The 9,521-nt window shown below is 45.6% G+C and overlaps 1 long non-coding RNA gene across 1 annotated transcript; it reads right to left on the bottom strand.

The window, feature by feature from the left end:
• Positions 1-4,550: 4,550 nt before the first annotated feature.
• Positions 4,551-6,002, bottom strand: LOC311530070. The gene is made up of 2 exons (XR_014713923.1): positions 5,884-6,002; positions 4,551-5,457 (listed from the first exon to the last, which is right to left on the bottom strand). It is a non-coding gene; the product is annotated as an uncharacterized lncRNA (long non-coding RNA).
• Between the last annotated feature and the right edge of the window lie 3,519 nt (positions 6,003-9,521).

Below are 9,521 nucleotides of genomic sequence, written 5' to 3'. Positions count from 1 at the left end.
TGGAAGGACAAAAGGAGAGGCCCCGAGATAGGACAGACTCTTCTGCTGGGCTAAGAGTATAGCTGGAAAGATTAACAATATTGTTGGGTGGGTTAAGGGGACTACTGTTGTGGCTCCTTGTAGATAGTTTAGATAGTTTAGTGTCCTTTTTCCTTTGTAGACAAGCAAAGTTTGTGTTGTAAATGACTTGTCTAGTTTTAGTAAAGTCTATCCATGAGAAAATTGGTGTGGAAAGTTGTTTTTTTATGAGAGTATCCAGTTTTCAGAGCTCATTCTTCACCTTTCCCTGTTTGCTGTATAGGATATCGATCAGGTGGTTTCGCAGGTTCTTTGAGAGTGTGTGGCACAATCTCTCAGCATAGTCTGTATGATATGAAGATTGGAATGGATTTTTTACCTTTAGTCCTTTTGGTATGGTGTCCATCTGTTTGCATTTGGAAAGGAAGATAACGTCTGTCTGTATCTGTATGAGTTTTTTCATAATGTTGAAGGATTTCCACTCCATACGGCTAAATTCAGTGCCTTGCATAGTGAAGGGTTTCAGAGTAGCAGCCGTGTTAGTCTACATCCACCAAAAGAACAGGAGTACTTGTGGCACCTTAGAGTCTAACACCTTCTTGTCAACTGTCTGAAATGGGCCATCTTGATTATCACTACAAAAGTTTTTTTTTCTCCTGCTGATAATAGCTCATCTTAATTAATTAGCCTCTTAGAGTTGGTGTGGCAACTTCCACCTTTTCATGTTCTTTGTATGTATATATATGTTCTTACTATATGTTCCATTCTATGCATCCGATGAAGTGAACTGTAGCTCATGAAAGCTTATGCTCTAATAAATTTGTTAGTCTCTAAGGTGCCACAAGTCCTCCTGTTCTTTTTGCAGATACAGACTAACACGGCTGCTACTCTGAAGCTTATTCTCGTGTTTCAGAATAAATCCATTATCCAATAGGAATCCAGAATGAAGGTAAAACTTACCTATCAGTTTTTAATGGGTCTACTGATCCATTTACTTTACATTTAAAAACATTACTAAAGCGAAAACACACACACACATTATTCAAATTAGCAATAACATGGATGAGGCAAAACGAGCCTTGGAAAACCTGAGTCATAACGGGGATCTAAAAATACTGATTTGCCACACTTTTAAATAAAAGTTGTGCTTCAAGCTTTCCAAGGTATATTTTATAACATACCAAACCATGGTCAAGTAATTGACTATGCAATTTATTATCAGTATGTATGTGTGTGTCCCTCTTGTGGCTGGCTTTAGGAATTCCTACAGCTGACTATCTAGGCAGAGCTCAAGTCATTGCTCCTTTTAGCTGCAGTGGAAGAAGCATTGGCTGTTGGCAGCTGCAGAGCATATGTGTGTTTATGCAGGCCCAGTTTGTGTGATGTGAATGGATTGGAAATTTGTTACACAGACTGAGGGTGCCACATTCACACACACAAATGGATACTATCATTTCCACCTACACACACATGGCTGGCACCATTCCCACACCTGCTCCCCAGAAGGGGCAGACACATTCTGTCTTAACACCCTGCCAAAGCGATCCCAGGGCATTGCACCTGGCTGTGACATTGTGATCCTGGGGTATGCCCCCCACTCCCAAGCACTTTGTACTTCCCAGGATTAGGGGCCAGGCTGGGGGGAGGCAGGACAGTGGAGATGATATGCAGAACTCAAGTTAGGCTCATGAAGAAAACACCACCAGAGAGGCGGAGTCACTTGTGGCAGGTCTATAGAGGAGATAAACTCTGGGTGGGGTTTTGGAATCCCAGGAGTTAAGTCTCAGACATTTCCTGGTACAAAACTCCCACTGACCTTACAAGGCCTACCAAGATTTGAATTCACAACACTCAGTTTACAAAGGCAGGACGCTAAATCCTGAGTTATGGAGCCGGCTGGGCATGGTGCAGCTCATGTGGGGTGACAATGGCACTGTCTCCAGCCAGCTGCCATCTGTAGAATTAGCTCTCGGAGAGGGGCAGATGGAGATTGATACTTGGTGATATTTTGCAGTGATTTCCCCTGGACTCCCTTTCCCTGGCAAACACCCCAGTCTGGATTGGGTTGGAATGCCGGTTGGTTTGCCCATGGGCTTGTGGCAGAGTCCGGGGAGCTGCTAGATGCACATATCACTACCGGGGTTCTGTGGAAGGCAGCTGTTCTCAGATGCACACAGACTCTGCATCACCCTCTCCAGGGGAAATCCTCCAGGAGTTTCCCTCTCTGTGGCTAGACAAGTTTAATCCCAGGTGGGGGTATTGTGCTGACAGTGACGAGCTACATGGAGATAAAAACTACCTGGGCTTCATTGCCTGTGGGATTGCAGATCTGGTTTGGCTTTGTTTTCCCCCAGTGAAGAGTTACAAGCTGTGTGTTGCTTTTCTCTGCGTTGGAACGAGGTTGGGTGTCAGGGGATGTCTAGGGGCTCAAAGGTAGATAGAAAAACCCACAAAAACAGACACACACTGTCTGATTCACACACGCGAACAATCATTCTGAACAAGCATACAGTGTACATCTTTCACACACTCACACACACCCCAGCATTCCGCACACACAGGGCACACTCAACGCACATGCACACTCAATGTGCACACACGCACACACAACGTCGTACAAATAAAGTGGTTAGCTTAAACATGTTTCCAATTTCCTTAGATGCCTAGCTCATCCTATTTCTGTATTTGTAGCATTCCCTAAGGGTGTTGTGTGTATGTGTGTGTGTGTGTGTGTGAGAGTGATATTAGTGTATCTGTGTGTGTGTCTGAGTGATATTAGTGTATCTGTGTGTGATATTACTGTTTGGGTGTGTGAGTGATATTAGTGTGTCTGTGTGTGCGATATTAGTGTTTGTGTGTGTGATATTAGTGTATCTATGTGTGTGTCTGTGTGTGTGATATTACTGTTTGTGTGTGTGATGTTACTGTTTGAGTGTGTGTTTGTGTCTGTGATATTAGTGTTTGTGTGTGAGTGATATTAGTATATGTGTGTATGAGTGTGTGATATTAGGGTATGTCTTCACTACTCGCCGGATTGGCAGGCAGCGATTGATCCAGTGGGGATCGATTTATCGTGTCCAGTCTAGACGCGATAAATCGATCCCCGAGCGCTGTCCCGTCGACTCCTGTACTCCAGCGCCACGAGAGGCGCAGGCAGAGTCGATGGGGGAGCGGCAGCAGTTGACTCACCGCGGTGAAGACACCATGGTAAATCGATCTAAGTATGTCGACTTCAGCTACGTTATTCACATAGCTGAAGTTGCATAACTTATATTGATCCCCCCCAAGTGTAGACCAAGCTTAGTGTATGTATGAGCATTTGGATGTTAGTATGTGTCCTTCCTGGCAGCTCAGCACCATGCAGACAAATAAGGAAAGGTCCTGGCCTGACATTGGCATCATAGCATTCACGTCTGTCTATCTACCCATCCCCAGACACATCGGTCTCACAGTCTATCATTGTACCCACCACTCTACCTATCTATCTATCCCCAGACACATCAACCGATCGGTCTACCACCAAATACTCCACTTGCTCTAACTATCCATCCCTGGACCCATCAATCTATAAATCGATCACAATACCCTCCACTCTCCCAGTTTATCCATACATATACACATCACCCTGCCTAACGCCATACCTACCACTGTATCCGTCTATCCATTCCCATACACATCAACCTATCAGTCTATTTTTCCTTGAAAACATCTGTTTGCCAGAAGCTAAGAATGGTGATGGGGATGGATCACTTGATGATTCCCTGTTCTGTTCATTCCCTCTGGGTCACCTGGCATTGTCCATTGTCGGAAGACAGGATACTGGGCTAGATGGATCTTTGGTCTGACCCAGTATGGCTGTTCTTATGTTCTTATTGTGCAGTGGGAATCAAAAAGCTAACATAATGTTAGGAAATTTTAGGACAGTGGCTCTCAACCTTTCCAGACTACAGTACCCCTTTCAGGAGTCTGATTTATCCTGCGTATCCCCACATTTCACCTCACTTAAAACTATTTATTAAAAAAAGAGTTAGGTAAGTTCACGGAGGATAAGTCCACCAATGACTCTTAGCCAAGGTGGTCAGGGACACAGTTCTATGCTCTGGATGTCCCTAAATCTCTGATTGATAGTGCCAGAAGCTGGGTCTGGATGACAGAGGATGGATCACTTGATAAATTGCCCTGTTCTGTTCATTCCCTCTGAAGCATCTGGCACTGGTCACTGTTGGAGATAGGTATTGTGCTAGATGGATCACTGCTCTGACACACAATGGCCATTCTTATGTTCTTATGTAGGATTACTGGGTTCTAGTCCCAGCTCTCAGAGGACAGTGGGGTCTAGTGGTTAAAGCAGGGCTGGTGGTAGCAGTCAGGACTCCTGGGCTCTGTTCCCAGCAATGAGGAAGAGGTTGACAATGGCCTTGAAAGCACAGAGAAATCCTGGAAAACCACAACATGTTTCCAGCACCATTCTTAAATGGTCAGTGGTTTATGTTCTTCCTATCCCCAGTCTCACACAATAAGACAGGGATTGCTTTTGCAGGTATCCAGCTTTATTGCATTTAGGGAGCACAGAGAAACATAGAAAAAAAAGTGAAGCAAACAATGACCAATAACATTTAATCATGTCATATATGAGGATTGCTCATGATCAGGCTGAATACACAATACAAGAACATGAAACTGATTAATATTTCTTAATGAAAGGATAGATTATTAGATGGCCACCAGGGACAACAAGACTGGGAAGGGCTAGCTATACAGTATAGTGGCCACTAGGAACAGCAGAGGGTGAGGGGCAGGGAAGGGGAGGCTATACTGTATAATGGGCAGTTGGGGCAGCAGAGGGTGCGGGGTGGAAACACCTATACCATTTCACTAGTGTTTAGAGATGGGTGAGGAGCCGGGTGCCGTGGCCAGTGTAGAAGGGACAGAGCAGGGTTAGAGAATGCAGCAGGGTCCCCTTCTTGCCTTCCACGGTCTGTCTGGGTCCTAAATGTGCCTCACAAATCTCACAGGGAGCCCATTCAAGCAGGAGAGGACGATTTTCTTTTTGCCACTGAGTCCGTTGAAAGAGAAGGTCCAGGGGTTAAATGTGCAGGTGGTGATTGAGAAGGAGTTCTTACTCTTACGTTTGAAGCCCCCAACGGGTATGCCATCCACATTGCAAATGGCATTGATTTTCTTGAGGGACTCATGGATGAAGGTGTTGGTATACTTCCAGAATATGCCCCGGTCCCACATCATCATGTTGCAGTAGACTTTGTTGTTGATGGCTTTGTTCTTGGGGTTGTTCACGTGCTCTCTCTGGAATATGTCATTCAGCGGATTCCAATACTGCCCGCTAGACAGGGCCAGGCAGGTGACCAGCAGGGCGAGGGGCAGCAGGAGCGCCGGGCAGGGTCCCTTCAGAGCCATAGCTGTGTCTGTCACTGGATCGACCTGCAGTGGGGGTAGGGGGGAGATGGATGGAGACAGCGTGGGGCGGGGTTCTGCCTCCTCCATGGAACCCCACCCAATAGCTCCTCCCACTCCCATGATCCCCTCCCACCCTACTCTGTCCCCAGAGCCCCTCCACATCCCATTATTCCTGCCCCATTCTGTGCCAGGTTTTGCACAGACCCTGACCAAGATCCGTCCTCTCATCCTCTAACCACTATTCCCAAGTCTTCTACCAGATCCATGGATAGACCCCAGGTGTCTTGAGTCTCAGAGGCAGACTGATATTGCCCTGCCCTTGTGCCACATGTAACTCACCCCCAACTTAGTCCAGCAGCCCCCCGCCCCAGCCTTGTTCTGTATCCAACACTTCACACTTTTGTTTGCTGTGTAGATGCATCCTGAGTCCTGACCCACTGGCACCCATACCTGTCGTCAGAGAGATGGATCCTGGTGTCTGCTGATCTGAACCTCTCCTTGATCCTCCCTCTCATCTTGGCTCATGTTATATAGAGCTCAACCAGACATGGAGTGGGAAGAGTTGGACGAGGAAGTCTAATAAGCAATTGGATTAGTATGATTTCCTGACAGCTTGCAATTAAAAGCAGTGGCCCAGCAGGCAGGGCATGGGTGGAGAACAACCAGCATGTGTCCTGGCAGAGAGGCGGACTCCACAAAAACATCTAAAGGTGTGTCTACCTAGCAAGCAAAGGTGTAATTGTAGAGTAGGTGGACACAGACGTGCCAGCTTTAATCGTTAGTGTGGGTAAGGATAGTGGGCGGCACAAACTTCACTGCAGGATAGCTGCCCCAATGCCAACCCACCAGGGACCTGGGGTACCAGCTCTGGTTGCCAGCCTGTGCTAAACCTGTGCTACCTTGTTCCCACTGTTATTGTTACCCATGTTAGCTAGACTAAAGCGAATGTAGGAACACACACCTGTGCTGCAATCACACTTTTGTTTGCTGTGTAGATGCACGCTGAGTCCTGACTCACTGGCATCTTCCTAATCCAGGCCTAGCCTAGAAACTCACAGTTTCTGCTGCCCCCCAGTCCTGAACTGTAACTCTCTGCTAGTCCAGCTTTGGATTCTGTTGTAGTCATTCAGATGGAAAACATGCCCCCAAAGCATCAGCAGTGTTAATGTGTCTCTGTGTCTCAGTTCTTTACATTTCAGATGTTTTAAGTAAGGCTTTTTTTTTTTTTAACAGCCTCCCCTTCTTCTATTTCCCTTTAGCTGGACAGTTTTAGAAGGAATCCCACCCACCACCCATCCCAAGGTCTCTGAAGTGGTAAAGATGGTAAGAATGCCCTTCTAGGGAAAAGAAAAGAAGTTAGCTGAGATGGACTGGAGCAGCTGTTGTTATAGTTATTTTTCATAGAAGACAACACAAGATAAACGCACACAACAGGACAGCAAAAAAGAGAACTGCAAAAAGAGAAAATGCAGCTTCTGTCTGTAGTGTTGGCTGTCCTTTGTAGCTACGCAGCTGAAAAAACACAGGCCTAGCACCACCGTCTAATCAGTCGCTCCAAGAGGGGGGAGGGATAGCTCAGTGGTTTTAGCATTGGTCTGCTAAACCCAGGGTTGTGAGTTCAATCCTTGAGGGGGCCATTTAGGGATCTGGGGCAAAAATTGGGGATTGGTCCTGCTTTGAGCAGGGGGGTTGGACTAGATGACCTCATGAGGTTCCTTCTAACCCTGATATTCTATGATTTTATCTGACCTGGCAAACTGGTACCTGCATCGGGTTGTGTAGGGCATTGCTGTTAACTGTCTCCTAGGACACAGGCTCACAGAAGTGTTGCAAAATATCCAGTTTTGGCTGGCTAAATCAGATTCTTATTAGATAGAAAGACAAAGGAGAGGGATAGGAAAGAGAAGAACTAAGGTAGGGAATGAAAAGGACACATGATGGGGAGCAGGGAGACAAAATCTCATCTCCCAGGTGTGGCTGGGACTTAGACAGAGCAAGTTGAGGTGGCCATGTCATCTGGGTCCCTCTCTTTGTTGCCTGGTCTGGTCAGGACATCTCTTGGGATTAGGATGAAGGAGGTCCAGGGGTGTCATGCTGGATTCCATGGTCCCAGGAGATGGCCAGGGTGGCAGCCATGATGGTAAAGCTCGCTGCTTCCCCTGCATTCAGTCAGAAATTGTTGCATTTTCTTCCTTTCCTCCCTCAATTTCTCTCCCAAACTGGCCTTTTTCAAGGACCTCAAAGAGACTGATGGGTGGAACAGGCCGCCCTCATTGTTTTGGTCACCATTTAGTCCTAATTTACGACACACTAGTTTTGGTCCATTGATTTCTGGTCCCACACTTCTCGTGTTTGATCTTAACACAGGGTCTTGAATTATATTGGGAGGCCATTTTGTTTGGACTAACTTGGTCTTTCAGTCGCAATTTGCACCTTTCCCCATCTACTCTTATTGTTCTATGTGACTGGACACTTCATCAATTTTTGCTCTTTACAGCTGATCTTATAATCAGGGTAAAATTAAAGGCCCATTTACCCAGCTTCTTCCACACACAGCTCTGCTGGTGCCCCTCAATCCTGGCTCGCAGCCTCCCCGGAAAGTACCCAATGGAATTGGATGCCATGAAAATAAGAGACACTGGGTGTCTACATTGCTTTGGTGAATTGCTGGTGTCAGTAAAGGAAGAGAGGAGATTAGCCAGCACCACTAGATCAAATGCCCCTAGCACAAATTCAGTGTGGCCACAGCAAGACTTGAACTCACACCACCCAATTGCCAGAATGAGAGTTTGAACCACTGAGTAATGGAACCGTAAACATCTGTTGTTGGCAGAATATCACAGCAAACAGGTGATGGGCTGACGTACATTGCACATGCTGACATCTAAGTGATGCGTTATTCTTTCTCTGCAGGATAAGAGTGATTCTCTGAAGGAAGAAGAACCCCTATTGGATGTCTGCTCTTTTTATGAGGGCAGAAATGTTCCTGTGGAATTTTAATAATGAAAGGAGAGTGAGATGGGGAAGGACACAGTGGAAGAGACTGGCAGATGAGCAGAGTAAATTACTTCTTCTTGGGACCAAAAGTATGTCTGGAGTTTTCAAAGTGAACAGGTTGGGTTGGGTTGGAGTTATATCTTGCTCCCCCATTGGCTGTAGGAAAGGAAAAGAAGGTGGTCCGTGAAAAGGGACATTCAAAGCGATGCACTAAGAGACACAAGACCAAGACACTCTACATGAAGGAACAAGGGGCACGGCCAACACTCTGACTCACACAAACAAGAGGCACAACTGCACACAACACAAACTCACAGTCAAAAGATAATATAAACAGACACAGAAGGAAAAGGAGGCATGCAAAATGCACTCAAGCAAAAAACACGCGCACAAGAAATATAACATGAGACACATAAGACTCCCACAAACAAGGGATTCGAAATACACAGTATACGAACAAACAGAAGGCAAAACATGAAACATGCAAGACTGACTCATACAAATACACACATGAGCCCATACATGGAAAGATCACACACACACACACACAAAGAGTTTTGGGATTTCCTTATTGTTCCTTGATTACCAGTAGAAAGGGGCTTATACTGGTAACGCTTATTCCTTCTGTGATAAAATTATTTTCCATACCTAGAAGAAATCATTGGGATAGGCAATATTTAGGTAGACGCGATCAGGTTTATTTATTTATTTTGGCTTGTGGATCTCCTCTGTGCTAACCCCAGATGCTTTTGTTTGTTTGTAACCTTTAAGCTGAACCCCCAAGAAAGCTATTTTGGGTGCTTAATTTTTGGAATTGCTCTTTTAAAATCTAGCAAAAACCTAAGTTCCAGATGTGTTTTATTTCTTTCTGTTTTTATAAAAGTTACCTTTTTTAAGAACAGGATTTGGATTTTTGTGTCCTAAGAGGTTTGTGTATATGCTGTTTGATTAGCTGGAGGCAACAGCTAATTTCCTTTGTTTTCTTTCTCAGCTCTTCCCCAGAGAGGGTGGTGAAAGGGCTTGCAGGTACCCCACAGGGAGGAATTTCCCAGTGCTCCTTCCTGGGTTCAAGGGGTTACTTTGCATTTGGG

The sequence above is a fragment of the Lepidochelys olivacea genome (genome assembly GCF_965140295.1).
Source record: "Lepidochelys olivacea isolate rLepOli2 genome assembly, chromosome: 13".
Lineage (NCBI taxonomy): Eukaryota > Metazoa > Chordata > Testudines > Cheloniidae > Lepidochelys > Lepidochelys olivacea.
Note: the sequence above shows the minus strand (reverse complement) of the source record. Positions and strands in the feature narration are given on the sequence as shown.